Source organism: Ambystoma mexicanum, chromosome 6q (genome assembly GCF_040938575.1).
Source record: "Ambystoma mexicanum isolate Mex_15411 chromosome 6q, UKY_AmexF1_1, whole genome shotgun sequence".
Taxonomy (NCBI): Eukaryota; Metazoa; Chordata; class Amphibia; order Caudata; family Ambystomatidae; genus Ambystoma; species Ambystoma mexicanum.
The window spans coordinates 1,682,333,560-1,682,354,349 of NC_090937.1; positions in this window are offsets into that span (position 1 = coordinate 1,682,333,560).

Below are 20,790 nucleotides of genomic sequence, written 5' to 3' on the forward strand. Positions count from 1 at the left end.
GCAGGAAAGGGTTAAAATGAAATGTAAAGATGAGCTGCCACCAGCCCTGTCCATAGCACATCCGCACTTCTCCTAGAAATCCTTACGAGAGTATCTAGGGCCTTTGGAAATGATTAGAGACCATGACTAGAGACCGCCATTGCACTTGCACGGTAAGGTGCTGTGTGCATTGGTACTGTGTTGCTAAAAAGTTGCAACATTGGAAAAGGACTAAGGGAAACAAAGTCTCCCAGTACTGACTGTCTTAAGGGCATGTCAGTTTCCCCATAAAAAGTGAGCGAAAGCCCAGAGGAGTGCAGCAGAAGGCTGTGCTTCTCTGGCAAAGTCAGACTATGGTGTTTAAACAACAGCAAAAAGTTGGGGGGTTCACAACTGGAGGGAAAATTACACATGAAAATGGAATTCTTTCCTAACAAGTATGCACTGGACTTCCAAGACTTGATCAGTGAAAGGCAGGTTTTGAGCCTATGAATGTCCTTGATGCAGTCAATCTTGAGGTATAGCTGTGTTTCATCGGCGAATATGGATATTGTATGTGGCTAGGAGGTCACCCTGCGGCTCCATGTATAAATTAAAGATCACTAGGGAGAGGATAGAACCCTGCGGGACTATACAAGTGATGGTTAGGAGTGGCAATCTGGAGGAGTCTGTTAGGTAAGATTTCCATAGAGCTGGTAAATCTTCCTTTCCTGGTTCAACCCCAGAACTTTTTACTTTTCTAGTGGGATATTTTGTGGACAATGGTAAACTCTGTAAACTAGACACACGGGATAACACCAGTGACTAGACAACCAAGAGATTGGCTCCATATCCAGGGCTATTTCCTAGTCAAATGCAATCCCTCTTAGAAGGCATACAGACATGCTGGACATATGTTGAATGCATATACTGTACAGATAAGGGAAGGGGACCTGCTCCACAATTCCTAGAGAAATCTAGACACTTACAAATCCCATGCACACTCCAGCAGTTAAGATATGGCATTTGTAAGCCATACTTGCACAACACATATAATTACAAACCAGAGCTACTACAAAGGTATGAGCTAGAATGGTCTCCGCAACCAGAAGCAGATGCAGCAGTACCAGACATCCTACTTTGAATGTTTGCAAATATACTATACAGTGATAGAAGTGCTGTTCCAGCAGTTGGGACACACTCGAAGTATTCTTCTGCCTGTGCTGCTGTAAAAGGGCGATTCAACCATAACAATGGGCCTCATTACGAGGTTGTTGTTGACCCCGTAACACCGGATCCACCTCCTGACTTCCCGGTGCCACCGAGGAATTACAAGTCCTGGCAGAGCGGGAATTCAGCGGCAGGTTTTGTAAGTCCTCTTTAAGACTCCATGAGAATGTGGACTCGGAAGCATCGGCACCATTGCACAGCGGGCTGGAAGGCAGACTCATAGCATGGCCGGTAAGCTTACTGCTCCCTTGTTTTCAGACCGCCACGCTCGTAATGAGGCCCAATGAGTTTGCCCACCAGGATACACAAACAGAACGTTTAGGGGATACATAAGGATAATAATTAGGTTTATTATTATTATGGTAATTGAGTGTAGACATGGATGCGAGAAGCAACGCAACGGTTTTCAGAGGTAACAGAACAGATGTATATTAGTGGATGGGATACAGAGGGTCACAGAGGAGGGGTGCAGCTGTACCGGGTGTCACGAGGAGAGGGGCTGGCAGCGTCCAGTGAGTCAGATGGCATGAGGGGTGGTGTGATGGCATCAGCTCAGGATGGTGAGTTACAAGGCCTCCTCCTTGCACTAAAACAAATTGATCCACATAGGCCCACTCCGATTGTATCTGTTTCTGTCTGTGTAGTTCACGGTTATACTTTTGACCCTCAATGTTGGCGAGCCAACTCATTCGGAGATTCTAAAGGCAAGCCAATATTGTCAAAACAAATTTGGCAAAAAGGTATGGGACATCCAAACAGTTAGACCTCTCGTCTGGGTTATGTACACACAAATGATCCAGTGCCCAGTGCAGGCAATGCGCTTGCTGATCAGACTGCAAGACAGTGGATTGTACAAAAGTAGTGGCAGCGTTGACAGGCTCAGCTACCTACATAGATGAGGACTGTGAGGGTGCAAAAGTACCAGTCTGACACAAAGGTGGCATATTTGTTGGTAAATACTTTTATTAAAGATAAAAGTAAAGCCCTATCGAGCCCTATTCCTTAGAGGGACTGCCCTACCTCAACCAAAAGACCAAGGACTCTGTCAGAAAGTCCGGGTACATAAAATGTTCACCGTCCTGTGACCAAACCTCTTTCCATCCCTTACACACTAAATTAACTAGGGCCTTCTAAATCAAGAAGGAGGTTTCTTTTGTTCTCGACTCCAACTCTCAGGGTAATTCATAGAATTTCGCAGAAAAGTGTCGCAAGCGGCTGGCGCAGAGTATCCGCGTGCGATTGTGTGTGCCAGGAACGTGTGCTAAAACCGATTTCCGCGCACAGCGTATTCATGGATTTTAGGCTCCCAAACCAGCCGTGGTGCAGAGAATCGCAGCGACCCTGCAGCAGCGCCAGTAACGCCCCCAAGAACGCCCTCGCGCAAGGAAAAGCCATCAAAATCGCTAAATCATCGCAAAGGGCTCCGCTAACCCTGGACCAGTTCACCGGGCTGGCAAACAGCAAACCAAGCGGGGAACGTGTATTTCAGGGGTGCGCGGGAAGTTCCACACGCGATTGGCCCAGTGCGAGCAGGGTACGTGTATTTCAGGGGTGCGCGGGAAGTTCCACACGCGATTTCAGCAGGGTACGTGTATTTCAGGGGTGCGCGGGAAGTTCCACACGCGATTTCAGCAGGGTATGTGTATTTCAGGGGTGCGCGGGAAGTTCCACACGCGATTGGCCCAGTGCGAGCAGGGTACGTGTATTTCAGGGGTGCGCGGGAAGTTCCACACGCGATTTCAGCAGGGTACGTGTATTTCAGGGGTGCGCGGGAAGTTCCACACGCGATTTCAGCAGGGTATGTGTATTCCAGGGGTGCGCGGGAAGTTCCACACGCGATTGGCCCAGTGCGAGCAGGGTACGTGTATTTCAGGGGTGCGCGGGAAGTTCCACACGCGATTTCAGCAGGGTACGTGTATTTCAGGGGTGCGCGGGAAGTTCCACACGCGATTTCAGCAGGGTATGTGTATTTCAGGGGTGCGCGGGAAGTTCCACACGCGATTGGCCCAGTGCGAGCAGGGTACGTGTATTCCATGGGTGCGCGGGAAGTTCCACATGCGATTCCAGCAGGGTATGTGAATTCCAGGGGTTCTGGGGAGTACTACACGTGAATTGGCCGTGTGGGTCCTCCCAGGTGTACGCTCGACAACCTCCACGGCCCCTGCAGGCAGCCCACACCACGGGGGACTACCCTGCACCCCTGCTCATGTCCCGCAGGCAGCCCATCCACCATGGGCATGCCCCGCAGCCAACCCACATGTCACCTTGCACTACTGATCAACAATGCATGTCTCCCACCACCCCCACCCCCCAGCCACCATGGGCATCCCCCACCAGGCCCCCACTCATGTCCCCCACCACCTCCACCCCCCAGCAGTGCAGGGGCACCCTCCACCAGGCCCCCACTCATGTCTACCACCACCCCCCAGCCACCATGGGCAGCCCCCACCAGGCCCCCACTCATGTCTCCCACCACCCACACCCCCCAGCAGTGCAGGGGCAGTCTCCACCAGGCCCCCACTCATGTCTCCCACCACCCCCACCCCCCAGCAGTGCAGGGGCAGCCTCCACCAGGCCCCCACTCATGTCTCCCACCACCCCCACCCTCCACCATCCAGGGGCACCCTCCACCAGGCCCCCACTCAGGTCTCCCACCACCCCCACCCCCCAGCAGTGCAGGGGCAGCCTCCACCAGGCCCCCACTCATGTCTCCCACCCCCCAGCAGTGCAGGGGCACCCTCCACCAGGCCCCCACTCATGTCTCCCACCACCCCCACCCCCCAGCAGTGCAGGGGCAGCCTCCACCAGGCCCCCACTCATGTCTCCCACCACCCCCACCCCCCAGCAGTGCAGGGGCAGCCTCCACCAGGCCCCCACTCATGTCTCCCACCACCCCCACCCCCCAGCAGTGCAGGGGCAGCCTCCACCAGGCCCCCACTCATGTCTCCCACCACCCCCACCCCCCAGCCACCAGGGGCAGCCTCCACCAGGCCCCCACTCATGTCTCCCACCACCCCCAGCCACCAGGGGCAGCCTCCACCAGACCCCCACCCACCAGCCACCAGGGGCAGCCTCCACCAGGCCCCCACTCATGTCTCCCACCACCCCCACCCCCCAGCAGTGCAGGGGCAGCCTCCACCAGGCTCCCACTCATGTCTCCCACCACCCCCACCCCCCAGCCACCAGGGGCAGCCTCCACCAGGCCCCCACCCATGTCTCCCACCACCCCCACCCCCCAGCAGTGCAGGGGCAGCCTCCACCAGGCCCCCACCCATGTCTCCCACCACCCCCACCCCCCAGCAGTGCAGGGGCAGCCTCCACCAGGCCCCCACCCATGTCTCCCACCACCCCCACCCCCCAGCAGTGCAGGGGCAGCCTCCACCAGGCCCCCACTCATGTCTCCCACCACCCCCACCCCCCAGCCACCAGGGGCAGCCTCCACCAGGCCCCCACCCATGTCTCCCACCACCCCCACCCCCCAGCAGTGCAGGGGCAGCCTCCACCAGGCCCCCACTCATGTCTACCACCACCCCCACCCCCCAGCAGTGCAGGGGCAGCCTCCACCAGGCCCCCACTCATGTCTCCCACCACCCCCCAGCCACCAGGGGCACCCTCCACCAGGTCCTCACAATCCCCAATCATGTGCGTTATGGTCAGCCTCCACAGCCAAAAAGCCCTACCAAGTAACCCATTCACCCACATGGAAATGGAAATTACATGTTACACCCCCAATGTACATGAAGCTAATGAACCCATGTCCGTCACACACAATGGTTGCAATTGAATGGGAAAACACCCAACATGACATGCATGAAACCAATGAGATGATACCACACAGTGAAGTATGAAAACAAAATTGTATTGAAAAAAAGAAAGAATGCTAAAGAAATGAAACAAACTACAATGGGAATGAAAAAAAATAAGCTGCATGTCCGTATAAAAAAAAAAAAAACAGCAAATCATAATCCAAAAAAATGTCATCCAAAGTCAAATGTAAAAAAACTATCTATCAAATCAAGAACTATGTAAAAAACTCGAAAGGGTCCATGAGCCCAACTGTACAAAGGAAACCTAAAAAAAAACCTAACTAAAAAGCAACTATATACAAAAAGTGGAGCAGTGTCCGTCGACTCCAAATCATAAGAACAAACAAAGGAAACCTAAAACTAAAGAACTATATACAAAGGCGGCGGGCAAGTCCAGCGGCTCACTCCGTGGTGTTCCGGGCCAGGGCATCATCAAACTCCTGTTCGATGTCCCGGAGGCGGTCGAGTTCCATGGCCCCGAGGGTCCGCAGGGACGACGCTGTGACCTCCTCCAACCCCCTGCGGATTGCCTCGAGGCACTCGGCCAGCCTCAGGGCCCTCCGCATGGAGTTCTCCCCCCTGACCATTGTGAGCCGCGCCTCTTCCGCCCGCCGATGCTCCGCACCTATGGCGTGGCCCAACCGCTGCCACACGGAAGACACTCTCTGTCCTGGGTCCTCCTGCCCTCCGGCCGATGCCTGCCCCTCCGATGTCGAAGGCCCCGAGCCTTCATGGCTCCCACCATGTTGCTGCTGCTGCTCTGCCTCTGCCCGTGCACTGCCTCCTGCTGCCTGCACATCCTCCGCCGGCTGGGGTGCAGTTGTTGATGTGGCCACCCCTGCTGGACGTCCGACTCCCGACTGTGGCAGGGATGCCTCCTCCACCAGCCTGGCCGCACTGTCAGAGGCAGCTCCACACGGCACCCAGGTGACTGATGGGTGGGAAGATGGCACAGAGGACGACTGGCGCATAGAGGGTCCAGTTGAGGAGGGGGTCGGAGCAAGCCCCATCAGACGGAGGAATCCGGTCTGGGTGACCTGTCCCAGCAGGCTGACGTGGTGAACGAGCCATTCGAGATGACGTGCAGTCTCTCCATGAAAAGACTGCAGGTCACCTCGCATGGCCCGTTGACGCAACGCCACACCAGCCAGGACAGGCTCAACCCGGACGTGGATAGCCACGTCCGCAGGCAGAGGAAGGCCAGTTGACGTCAGCTCATCCCCTGCCTGAAAACGGGTCTGGACGTAGGCATCCCTGCTGGTGCAAGATGATGCAGGGACAGGATCGGGGACAGGATTGCACACAGGCACCTCTGTGGCGGCCTGTGCTGCCTCCTGTCCCTGGTCCTGGACTGCACCACTAGCACCAGTGGGATCCCCACCTCCAGACCCCGTCTCTGGTGCTTGCACGGCCTCCTCCTCCACCAAACCCCCCACCAACCTGGATGACTTCGTGCCATCTTCCCCTGTTGGGCCCTGTGGGGTCCCAGCTGCCCCTTCTGCTGCCGAGGAGTCCAACTCCAACCTCCGCCTCTTGGACCTCCCCCCGGCAGCTGCGGCCTGGGACGCGGCACCGGACTCCTCACTCCCCGACGAGATGACAACACGGGAGGGGAGCCGGGCCTTGCGTCTCCGGCTGGCGGTGGGATCCCCGCCGCTGTGCTCCACAGCACCTTCTTCGCCCTCTTCATCAGTTGACGCTGCAGACAGGGAGAAACAAAACACAGGCATCAGGGCACTGTACAATGGACACATACACACATGACAGTTGCACATGAGTGGCATTGGCAAACCTCAGACATGTCATCACAATCCCCAACCCACCACAGCCATATCGCAACTGCCACCACCATCCATACACATACAACAGCATGAGCAGCCAAAGGTGAGCCAGACATCACATGCAACACAGGAAGTGCACCACACATGTACACACACCACCACACTTGCATGCATGTGTACACCTCTGCCAAGTGTCGCACTGTTCAGACGGGCATCCATGTCACATCTGCCAATCAGGCTTCCACATACCGCTGTCACATGCATCCATGTTGCATCACTGTTGCACCCTTGTCAAATACACACACATGCACATGTACACAGTGCTCATACATGCAGCCGAAAACAACATACATGCGTGACATCACGGACATGTCTACTTACATACACATTCTTCCAAACATGTGTGCACACACAACTGCATTTGGCATGCAAGCCTACACACACAAGCACCATCCATGTCTCACACATTACAGCCCTCGCATGTGTCAGCCCCACGGCCCTGTACACCCCCACCCATATTCAACCCCATACAAACAGATGTGCAACCTGCACACTACCGAATAATCACCACACGCACTGCTCACAATCAGGATGCATGTACACTCACCGCTCGACTCCAGACGGGTCTGCTTCTCCAGGACCTGGAGCGCTGGGGATATGCGTTCCAGGACCCTCATCTGTTCTCCCGACAAGTGGCCCCGGCGCCCCTTGGCATCCGCTGCCTCCAAGAGGCGCCGGGCCTTGTTCAGGGTCCTGGACCTGTAGTCCTCCCAGCGCTTCCTGACATGTTGTAAGTCGCGGACTGCCACCCCCTCCGCGTTGATGGCAGTCACGATGTCAGTCCAGATCCGAGTCCGTCCTTCCTTGTCGGCGCGGGAACTTCCGAAGAGGGCATCATACTGCCCCAGGACTTGTTCCACCAGGACACCAACTTCGGTGGCACTGAAGCTGGTGCCCCTCTGCCTCTCTGGCCGGGGGTTGTCAGTGGTCACAGATGGTGTTTGCCCCGACATGACAACCCCAGAGGCAGGAGTGGGTGGGCAACTGGGTCCTGGGGCTGGGCTGTGGAGCGATGGAATACCAGTCGGGAGTCTTCGGTTCCAGCAGGGGTGGTCACAGCAACAGCACCCCTGGCTGATGTGCAGGCAGCAAATGGCAGTGCACGTGGGCAGCAGGCAGTCAGGCAGCAGCAGATGGCAGGTGGGAGCGTGCTCGGGGCTCTGCGGGGCAGTAGTTCGGGCTTCTGGGCAGGAGCGTGGTCTTCCGTGTGCATACGCGTGGCCAGCTTGATACGGAGTGATTTCGCACGTGAAAAGTCTGCACGTCAGCGTGAAATTCGAGCAAAGGCCCTTAGCGCGTAAGCGCGTCAGCACGCATACGCAATTCTATTGGACCACAGGCCCTCAGCGCGTAAGCGCGTCTGTGACGTGACCCGCACGGGTGTTTCCCACACAGCACGTGATGACAGAGCACACGTGGAAAGACTGCACGTCAGAGTGTCATCGCGTGTAATTGGACAGCACGTCAGAGTGTCATTGCGTGTAATTGGACAAAAGTGCGCGTACACGCGATTTGCCTATGTACGTGTATATCAGGGGTGCGCGGGCACTTACACAAGCAAGTACGTCAGCGCACCTGTATCCCGGGGTGCACGGGAATTTCCACACGCTATTGGACTGGGTACTGGATTTCAGGGGTGCGCGGGTCACACGCTCGCCTACAACACGCGCAACGCATAAATTTGCGCGCTAACAAAATAACAAGCTCAGACCCAGGAACATACCGTTCCTAGCAGCAGTGGGCGTGGGCTACCAAAGGAGGAGGAGGAGGATAGTCAGGGCCAGAATATTCACACCCAGAACCAGCCTTTTCGGGATGCCTGATGACCAGGTGCATGGGAGGTATAGGTTTCCACCACACATTATACTGGACCTGGTGAGTGAGTGGGAGGATGACCTCACATCACCCACCCTGTGCTCCCAAGCACTCAGCCCCCTGGAGAAGGTCCTCAATGTACTGCACTTCTTGGCCACAGGATCATTTCAGCGGACAAGTGCCATTGTGGGTGGGGTATCACAGGCCACCCAGTCACGCTGCCTACTCCAGGTCTTGAACATCATCACTGCACGCCCATCAGTCCGCAGGCACATATACCTGCCCAGTAGTATGGCGCTAAGGGAATACCGGCACCGGTGCCCTTACCGGTGACGGTATTCCCTTAGCGCCATCCGTGTAATGAGGCCCTCCCCATCCCCATTCGGCCCCATAGGGCTGAATGGGATTGGGTAGCTTGGATGCACCAGCGCCGCTCATAACGGTGGCGATGCATCCACCAGTTGTGCTCGCGGGTGCCGCACTGCCCACCAGGTCCAGACTGGCGGGCAGAGCGAATCTGCGAGCACAGCTCGTAGTGTGGTTGTACGGTGACAACTGTGCTAGTAAGCTTACCGGCACTGTTGTCACTGTACCGCTAGGGTCGTAATGAAGCCCAGTATGTTTAGGATGGACGCTCAGCGAAGAGCCGAGCATTTACTTTGGGTCTAAAGGCCCCGATAGAGGGTTCCGCTCTAATGGCTGAGGATAGTGAATTCCAGCATTTGGCCGCTAATACCGGGGAACTGGAACCTCCTGCAGTCTTTAGTTTGTATTTCGGTATGATAAGGCGGTTGACATAGAGGGATCTGGTGGGTCTGCCTGAATGATTCCTTAAGAATTTGTCTGTGAGGTATTTTGGAGCCATGTTTGAGAGTCATTTGTGCGTGATGACTAGTGAACGTATGGTGATTCTGTCACGCACGGGTAGCCAACTTGCACCATGTCTGAAGGCTGAGATATGATTATGGCATGAGATATTCAATGCTAATCGTAGGGCATTGTTCTGAAGTACTTGTAGTCTATTTAAATTATGTGCCGCAGAGCCAAGCAATAGGGTTTTTCCCCAATTAAAAAAAACCTAACCTATACCCCAATATTCCCACAAACTACAGGCCAATAACAACTCTACCATTTCTCCTAAAAATATTGGACATGGCTGCATACCTCCAGATTCAAACTTATCTGGAGACAAACAATTTACTTGGCACCAGGCAATCGGGCTTTAGACCGAGACACGGCACAGAAACTGCCCTCATCGATTTAAAAAAACAAATGGACAAACGGAAGGACAAAGGAGAATTAGCCATGCTTCTCCTGTTGGACTTATCCACCGCCTTTGACTTAGTGGGCCATAAAGTCTTATGTAACCATCGTATCTCTGCTGCCCACTTCTCAAAGGAAGCCACCGCATGGATCCAGTCGTTTCTAGACAACAGATCTATGAGAGTGTTCACGTCCACTGCGTCAACAGACCCAGTTCCGATTACCTGTGGAGTCCCCCAGGCGTCTCCCCTACCATGTATAATGTATTTACGAAGCCCCTAGTCGATATCCTTGACAATCTGGGTGTCGCCTATACAAACTATGCAGATGACACCCAGATTCTCATTACAATTTCTGGAGACTATAACACGGACGTGGCATTGATTAACAAAATCTAGCTGGTCATACAAACCTGGATGGCCACTCACGGCCTTTGCCTCAATGACGATAAGACGGAGCTCTTACTCATTGTGTCAACTTATAAACTTAACAAACTCAACAACTCATACAACTCCTTCAGCATTGGTGGACAAAAAATGACAGTCTCAAAAGAGGTCAAAACCTTAGGCTTTTATTTGGACTTGGCACTGAATTTGAATAAACAAGTGAATGCTACAGGCTCTGCCACTAGCTATACATGTAAACGTATTTATTCCTGCAAGCCGTTCCTGTCCACAGATAGCTGCATCACACTAGCTCAAGCCCTTATTTTGTCAAAGCTAGACTATTGCAATGCTCTATACATCAGCACCAGTAAACACAATATTAGCAAACTGCAAAACCTCCAAAACAACGCCTTAGAACTGCGTTAAGCAACTCAAGAACACAGCACATTTCAAACGCTAGGCGTTTTTCAAAATGGCTTGCTATCAAAGACAGAATAAAGCTCAAATCCTTAAAGCTCACTTATAAATGCCACAATAAAGCGCCAAAGTACTTAGTGGACAAATTCACTAAATACAAACCAACAGCCTCAGGATCCCACAATTCAAACTTAAGAAAGCAGGAGGGAGCAGTTTCTCAGTTATGGCATCTCAGTTGTGGAACTCCATGCCTGACTCCCTAAGAGCAACCACCTCCTTTTAAACTTTCAAGAAAGATGCTAAGTCATGGCTGTTCTCTCTTGATCACTAAGCTGGTCCCACACACTAATATGATCCCAGAGCCTGAATATCACCTGATAGACCCTCCCTCTCAAAGGTCTTAAAGGCTTTCATTGTTTGATAACTTATCTCCCCCTCCTCCCTCTACTCCCTGCATCTCCTCTGGCCCCTCTTCGGCCCCCTCTCCTCCTTCCTTCTCTGCCTTTCCTCTTTTTTTCCCCAGACGAGGTTTCTAGACAAGTCCGATCTATGAAAGTCTTGTCAAAACAGGTTCATCCCTGTTCCTTCAAAACCATCAAGGACCACATTGACTCCCTGGCTCCTGCCCTGGCGACTTCTGCAACCACTCCTTTGCCACCGGAGTCTTCCCTTCTCCCCTGAAGCAATCTTGTGTTCACCCTCTCCTTAAGAAACCCTCTGCCGACCCATCCTGCCCAGCTAACTATCGGCCAATCTCCATCACCGCCTTTCTGGGCAAACTCTTGGAAAAACTGGCCATCTCCCAGCTCAATCTCCACACTGAATCTGTTGGTTGTCTTCATGATCACCAGTCTGGCTTCAGAGCTTCCGGAAGCACGGAAACTGCTCTCCTGAACATCCGTGAAGACCTGCTCTCCAACCCTGATTCCAACACCCCCTGTGTCCTCATCTTAACTGATCTCTCTTCTGCCTTTGACGCGGTTAACCATGCCATCCTGCTCAAACGTCTCTGGGATAACCTGGGGATCACCGGGCAGGCCCTGGCGCGGCTGACGTCTTTCATCTCTGATCGACCCTCCCAGGTTCAACTTGGGTCCTTCCTCTCCTCTATCTCTATCTCTACCTATGGATTCCCCCAGGTGTCTAACCTCTCTCCCTGGCTGTTCAACGTTTACCTGCCACTTCTTTCCCACTGCATTGCAGCGCTCTGCCCCACCTTCCAGTGCTATGCGGATGACACTCAGCTCATTTTCAGGCTGCCCTCAGCCACCTCTTCTCCCTCTCTCACTCTCTGACTGTCTGACCGCCATTCAGGAGTGGTGTGCAGCCAATGATCTCTGCCTTAATGCCAGTAAGTCTGAGATTCTTCTCATCGGCACACCCACCCCCTCCTTTCCTCTCACTCTCTGGCCGGCCTCTCTTGGCCCTCCTCCTGCTCCCACCTGTGAGGCAAAAAACCTCAGGGTCATCTTCGACTCAACACTCTCCTTCTCTCCCTCTTTCTCTGACGTCTCTAAGAAGTCACACTACGAGCTGCACCTTCTCAGAGGTATTCTTCCTTTCCTCTCCTTCCCCCAGAAGCTCACTGTCTCTAGAGCTCTGGTTCTCTCTGGGCTTGACTATTGCAACAACCTCTTTCTAAATCTGCCTGCTTCTACCCTCCACCCTCTGCAACTCATCCAGAACAGGACTGTGAGACTTGTCCTTGGCCTCAAATCTCTCCAGGACTGAAATCTCTGCACTGGCTCCCAGTGGCTGCAAGGATTACGTTCAAAACCCTCTGCATTGTCCTCAAGGCCTTCTAGGGCCTGGTGCCTCTATACCTTCAGTTCTCTCTTCCCAAATACCTTCCGTCTCGAGCTCTTCGCTCATCCGCCTCCAACTCCCTCAGGGTCAGTCGCTTCTCCAAGCAACAGGTTGGTGGTAGATCTCTTTCTTCGTCTGAGGCCTCCCTCTGGAACAGCCTCCCTGCCTCCCTGAAACTTGAGGAGAATCATCTCCGGTTCCGGAATCACCTCAAAACCTTTCTCTTTGCTTCTGCTTTCTCTCCTCCTCTCCCCTGCTGACTTCCTGACTGATATTGATACTGCACTGGTTCACCTGGCCACCCTCTGATCTCGGGCCCAGGTCCCCTCCCCAGCCAGGCGCTTACCTGCACTGCCTTCCTGGCAACCCACGCACTTGGGGACTGTTTCTGTACCCCTTCAGTCCCACTACCAGCACTTGACACCTGATTTCTGCTCTTACCCTTGCACTTGCCACCTGCTGGCCGTACTTTACCTACTGTTAATTTATTCTATTAACCCATTTACCGCACTGTACCCCCCCTTCCCATGCCCTTGCGCGATCTGAATGACACTTGGTCTAGTATGAGCGTTGTCTGTCTTCCCTCTGCCCCCCCTCCCTTGCCTCGTTGCACATTGAAACACACGTTATAAATGACATATATCATATCTCCCCAGGCCTCTGCTATGTATACGCATTTGGATGTAAATATCCTGTGTATCTTGCACGTTTTATATCCATAGTTATAACCCACAATGTTATTGTTATAACCTTTTATTACCTATGACTTTTGACCTATTATGTAAACCTTTAATTGTGATGTTAACTATTACCATTGCCTATGACGTTTTTGAATTATGATGTTATTGCCACCCACAGGGCATTTGCCCACCTGGGATGTACATAATCTTGACCTGTTGTAAATAACTGTAACCTGTAACTTGTTATGTGCCCAGATACCTCAGGGTTCGGAGCACCATATAAATGAATAAACAAAAAACAAACGACAAACAAACAAACTGGGGCTCATTACGACCCTGCTGGTCTGGAAAGATTCAGAGTCCTGCAGGCGGGATGTGTCACTCCCGCCAGGTCTGACCTAGCGGGATTAACACCACCCGCCTGCAGGCAGACATGGAAACACTGGGAATGGGGATTTACAGAATTCCGCCTCCGGAATTACCGGGTCACTGGGGTTGTAATGCCCCGGTGATTCCGGCAATCACTGAGGCGGAATGGTATTACGGGTCCGGCTGCAGCCTGCCGGTTTTTCCGGCACGACTACTGCCGGACCCGTAATGAGACCCTCTGTATAATGTTTACCTGATCCCTTTCCTGCTTCTGTTAATCAGCCTTGGTGTTTATGTGGCTAATTATGCTGATGATACATAGGTGACTGTTAAATGGTCAGGTCCTTATAACCATTTATAAAGTCATCCATTCTTGGATGGCAGCAAACTCTTTGGCCTTAAATGCCAAAAAAACAGAACTTTTAATTGTTGCAACTACATCAAGGTTGAGGTCCCTGCCAGCCGAGGATGGTCCGTTTCTTCTCCTGGGTATCTTAATCCCAGTGGCAGAGAGGGTAAAAACCCTCAGCGTAGTCTTGTGCGCCGAACTATCCATGTCACATCAGGTCGCGTTGATTCGGTCCACGTGTGGATTGATCACAAAGCTTCTCTGGAACATCCGCCCTTTTCTTGATGCATGAGAACTTAGCCACGTTGGCTTTTGTTCTCATTAATACAAACTTGGATTACTGTAATAGCCTGCTCAGTGGTTGTGCTCATATTTCCATAGCAACCCTACATGTCTCCCAGAATGGGGCAGTGAGGGCAGTTTCAGGGCTTACTAGGCGAGTGCATGTTACAGTTGCAAGGCGCAGCCTTCATTGGTTACCTGTTATGCTCAGAATAAAAAACAAAGGGCCTCATCACGAGTTGGGCTGTATTCCCGGCTGTAATACCGCCGACTGTAATAGCCCTAGCACTGACCGGTCCGGTGGTATTACCACCGGATCACGGGTTGGACCTTAACGGTAAATCCCCATTCCTGATTGGATCCAATGGGACATTTTCGGTGCTAATACTGCGGGCTAATACAGCCACCTGTAATACCGCCGAAAATAGGGATTTTCACCTCCAGAAAAAAGCTGGAGGTAAACCAGCCGATTTAGTGCCCAACTTGTGATAGGGCCGGCCCTTAAATGCGGCGGTAATACCATTACCACCGCATTTAAGGGCTACAGCCCAACTCATGATGAGGTCCAAAGTTCTGACCCTCACACATAAATGTGTGACGAGTATGTCACCCCAGTACCTAGGAGCCTGCCTTCAACTCCATATTTCCTCCCGTCCCCTCAGGTTTAGTACCCTTTGAGGCTGGTTAAACCCAGATTCAAACTGGTAAAGGCTGGTGGGTGCAGTTTTAGTTCAGTGTACAAGGTCCTGATCTCTGGAATTTGCTTCTGCTTGAGTTTAGAATTGTGGACACTACAGTTAAGTTTAAAAAGGAGCTGAAGATGTTCCTGTTCAACCTTCTGCCCAACCAGGGTTAAGCACCTTAGGACGTTCACTGCCTTCCTATGTGACTCATAGTTCTGTCTTGGATCACCCCCCCCCCCCCGCATCGTTCCATTACTATCTGTTTTGGCTGTTTGTCTGTGTCTTTCATGTACGCGCCCTGCGGCGCGACGATATAAGAATTCTTAATGAATAAATAAATGATGTCTTATGGGTCTGTTTTCCAGAAGATGGCTTCTGAAGTTGGTTGGCAAGAAGAAGCGCAATACACCATATTCAGGCGAGGCTTGTATGATGAAATGAAGGACCAATCAGCTCAAACCAACTGTCCAGACACCCTATCGGCTTTAATTTTGTTAGTTCTTCAAATAGAGTACCGCCTGTCAGAAAGGAGAGCTGAGAGGAAGAGCCATAGAGGCTACCAATTGACATCTCCAGACCACCCCTTCCGGCTCTGTCTTCACCAGATAACCCTAAGGAGGAGCCTATGCAGGTCGGAGCAGCCAGAGATCCTCTCTCCCCTGCAGAAAGGAAGAGGAAAGGGATTATGCTCAGGGGAACATCTTCTTCGCACATGCCCGGAGGTTCCACCTCAGCGTTTGTAAAATGACCAAAACCGGTACTAGGAGGGACCAGTTACAAGGGGACTGAAGCAGGTCCCGCGAATACTCTTACGTCATGTTCCGCTCAGACCGACACCAGACTCATGGTAGTACGGTCCAAGTTATCTTTGAACAAAGGGTCGTAGACACCCTTGCCCTTATCGACAGCGGTGCAGCCGGAAACGTCATTGACATAGTGTGGGCAGAGAAAGACGGTGTTCGACTACTTCAGAGGAAAGAAAATCAGTTGGTGGAAGGAGTTGATGGAACCCCTATGAATTCTGGTCCCATAACACATACTACAGAACTTTTAGGAATGAAGATATTCAACCACCGGGAAACCAAGTACCAGGCAAACCTTAGGAGAGGCAGGTGTGAGGAGTCATAGGGGTCATACAAGGGTTGAGTCAAACCACTTGTACAATCGAAAGACTAACATGTTGACAAGATGGAAAGTAAAGGGAAGACAATCCTGCATGTGATAAAGCAAAGTGAAATGTGTATTTGGCAAACGTGAACCCGGCTGAGGGATGCCTGCAAATTGGGGTGATGCATAATACACCTGTGAAAATTGTGTTGATAGGACTGACAGACGATGGACTGCCCATCCTGGGAGGACTAACTGTATATACTAGTCACATGTGTATAGCTATATCATATTCCAGGATTGGTGCCATATGAGACACAGACAACAGTGTGTTTAATCAGTAAATGGGGGCAATGCCTTCTTGGATATTAACAATGCTGGGACTGCATTCCCATTGGTTACTGGAGATGTCATGAAAGCAATCCTTGCTCACAGTACAGAGAGTGCAGGAGTATGCTGAGATTCAACCTAGGGTGCAATTATCAGAATCCCCAATAAAAGGGGTCTGGATCGGGTTATGGGAAACTGTCAAGTAACAGACCCATTTACACCTATCCAACAATAAAACTTCTGAACACTACCCAGTGGTATTTTCAAAAGGCAACACAAGTGGTATCCCTTTGGCTAATTATCTTCAGTACATGACAATAGGGCATATGTATACACATTTAGGAAGGCAATTGGGACGATGTTGGGGGAGGGGGATCTCCCGTACACTTTGCCTTAATGACATAAATTGCATTCTGTCTGCCTCTGTGTTTGGGGCAATATACATTTGCTTAAATGTAATGAAGTCAACAGTTATTACTAAATAGACTGGTCAAACATGTGTTCGATTTGTGACAACCTGCTGACCTAGTGTCAAACACTTGCCTGCATCATTTGTATATGGAAATGTGGATCTTTCAACCTAGTTTAGTCCTTTTTGAAGAAATACATTAGTAGAAGGTATATGCATGGTCCTGATGCTTAAAATGTGTGTTTGCCCAGCCTGTGTATTATGTCTCATACTCTTGGATTAATAAAAAATTAATCCCACTATTCCTGCTGCATATGGCCTCTATCACGTTGTAATGTATCATTGAGAACCACTGATCTGACACCTATTAGGGTGCCTGTCCCCAATAGATGGCTCATCAACATACGTTACTACTTGAGATAACAATCACGTCACTACTACTGAGAACCAGTCGCCTGTTACATGTGAGGCCTAAGATTATGAACGCGTTGAAACTCATAATATGCATCTCCTTTTATTTTAACAGGTGATTGACGCCCCAGAAATGCAGCAACAGTGATTGTTAGATTCTCTTCAGAGTTGTCTCTTCAGAGTATTCAGGAACTGAGATTGAGAAGCCTGTTGATTACACAGTTGCTTCCGTCCATGGAACCCCTTCGTGGTAACATCCAGTAACCAATCTTGGTCTTTTTTGTCAATCTTGGGGGAGCAGGATAACTGAAATGAAAACGACCATACACACTCTGAATGTAAAGGCGGTTTCTTTAAAGCATTTTGTGAAACATTTGTAAATGTGAATGAACAAAGCGTATTCTTGCGCTGAATATTTTAAAAGCTTTGATCAGAGGAAAAATCGTGTTTGTCACCAGAAATGATCTTCGCATGAGAACGCTCATTTGTGCTCTGAATTTGGGAAAAGATTCAGTGGAGCGTGTCCTCTATTAAGTACCTGACACAATAACGTGACGAAAAGCCTTACACATCCACAATTGATACAATTGTCTACCCCCAAAAAATGCATTCAGGTGTGAAACCTCATGTGTGCACTGAATGTGGCATAGGGTTTGCTCAAAAGGGACATCTTATTAGCCATCATAGAACACATACAGGTGAGAAACCTCATGTATGTGTTGAATGTGGGAAAGGGTTTGCTCGGAAGGAGACGCTTACTAGCCACCTGAGAACACATACAGGTGAGAAACCTCATGTCTGCACTAAATGTGGGAAACGGTTTGCTCGGAAGATGACACTTACTAGCCACCTGAGCACACATACAGGTGAGAAAACTTATGTGTGCACTGAATGTGGGAAAGGGTTTGCTCAGAAGGGACAACTTATTAGCCATCAGAGAACACATACTGGTGTGAAACCTCATGTATGTGTTGAATGTGGGAAAGGGTTTGCTCAGAAGGGACAACTTATTATCCATCAGAGAACACATACAGGTGAGAAACCGCATGTGTGCACTGAATGTGGGAAAGGGTTTGCTCAGAAGGGACAACTTATTAGCCATCAGAGAACACATACTGGTGAGAAACCTCATGTCTGCACTGAATGTGGGAAACGGTTTGCTCGGAAGGAGCCGCTTACTAGCCACCTGGGAACACATACATGTGAGAAACCTCATGAGTGCACTGAATGTGGCATATGGTTTGCTCAGAAGGGACATCTTATTTGCCACCAGAGAACACATACAGGTGAGAAACTTCATGAGTGCACTGGGTGTGGGAAACTGTTTGCTCAGAAGGGAGATCTTACTAGCCACCAGATAACACATAGAGGTGGGAAACCTCATGTGTGCACTGAATGTGGGAAAGGGTTTGCTCAAAAGGGACATTTTATTATCCATCAGAGAACACATACAGGTGAGAAACCTCATGTATGTGTTGAATGTGGGAAATGGTTTGCTCTGAAGGGTCATCTTACTGACCACCTGAGAACACATACAGGCGGGAAACCTCATGTCTGCACTGAATGTGGGAAACGGTTTGCTCGGAAGGAGACACTTACTAGGCACCATAGAACACATACAGGTGAGAAACCTCATGTGTGCACTGAATGTGGGAAAGGGTTTGCTCAAAAGGGACATTTTATTATCCATCAGAGAACAGATACAGGTAAGAAACCTCATGTATGTGTTGAATGTGGGAAAGGGTTTGCTCTGAAGGGACATCTTATTTGCCACCAGATAACACATATAGGTGAGAAACCTCATGTGTGCACTGAATGTGGGAAAGGGTTTGCTCAGAAGGGAGAAGGTGATCTGTCCAGGTGATTTTGCACACACACACACACACACACACACACACACCCTTTTCCTACAGTCCATGTTCCACCCTTGACCTCCCTGTTCCTTTACTTCTAGCCCTCTAGATGAGGACTTCCTGTTTCAGAAGGTAGCCGGGTGGTGCAGCATTTTTGGTTTTAGCGGCCTTTATCGGGAATGCCCTCTGTCTACCACAGACCATGTGACCTTCAGATGCTTGCTCAAGACAAATCTATTCTGGTTTGTCTTTGCTTAATTCTGCTGTATTTTTGTGTTTTAATGCCCACCTGCTGTTTGAACCCATAAACCTTTGGGTGAACGAGTGCCGTAGAGAATACATTTAAAGAAAAAATAAGGCAGCTCTTTACTCCAGCCCTACAGATTAGTGGTGTATTGATAACGTTTACTCCCCAAGAATTGGAAAATACTCCCATCGCAAAAGTAGCAATACTCCCAACTACAATATTGGAAGCAATGACACCTATGTGCCGTCCTTCCTACTCTCACCCCTCATCTCCATGGATATGTTCAGCCTAGTGATGCCAGCCATGTAGTGCCACTGGAAGCAATGGACACATAGGTGCCGGCCCTCCTGCTCTCACCCCTCAGCTCCATGGATATGTTCAGCCCAGTGATGCCAGCCATGCAGTGCCACTGGAAGCAATGGGCACATGAGTGCCGGCCTTCCTGCTCTCCCCCCTCAGCTCCATGGATATGTTCAGCCCAGTGATGCCAGCCATGCAGTGCCACTGGAAGCAGTGGACACATAGGTGCCGGCCCTCCTGCTCTCACCCTCAGCTCCATGGATATGCTCAGCCCAGTGATGCAAGCCATGCAGTGGCACTGGGAGGTGTTCTACAGCTATTACTGACTGATCTGTAGAGGAACTGTAAAATAAAAATGCATACTTTATTTTACATGAATTGCTAGACACAAAGAAGCGTGAAAAACAGTTAAAAGATGTTTCTACTTAAGTTAAAAAAAGCCTCAACTGGGTTTGAGAATTATATTTCATACTCCCAGGAAGTAATTCTACGTTCACCTTCAAAACCTCTGAATGACCTGGAGCCCTCCTTAATACAGTGGGAGAAAGTTGCATTCTCACATGGCTAATTAGACTATGGGCCTCATTACAAGTTTGCCGGTCCGGATATAACGTTGCCCGTTAAACCGTACCGGCACCTTTTTCCGGACCGGCTCATTCAGACCCTCGATCCCGGAAACACCATCACTGCGAAGCGACCCGCGCAGTGACAACGCACCCGGCAGTTCCGTCGGCGGAAACAGCGAGACGACTCGCCGGCGCACCCCCAGTCACCGGCAATGCACAACACTGCACATTACGAGTGGCATGGACACGGAAACACTGCCAAAATAATGGCGGAAACACTGTGAACATTGTGCCGGTACCGCCGCCACCGCGGAGATGGCGTTAAACAGTGGCTGGTGAGCTGAATCAGGCTACAGGTGTGCAAAATGAGTCCAGCTGCACCTTGTAGTCTACTAGGAGCCTATGAATGGGCCACAACCAGGCCAGCTTCCAACACAACCATGCTGTCAGAGCTTTTGGGCTAGGGTACCTACAAGCAGCAGTGAACATTGTGGAAGCAGTGGTGCAGAGGAGGAGGAGACGCAGGCGGCAAAATGTGAACCCGGTACCCATCCCAAACATAAATGTGCAGCAGGCACAACACCGCAGGCAGCCAGCAATACCCTGCATCAGGGCCTCACCCTGGAACCTGACCCCTGGACAAATCCACACATTATACCGACTGGACTGGCCCTCAATCATG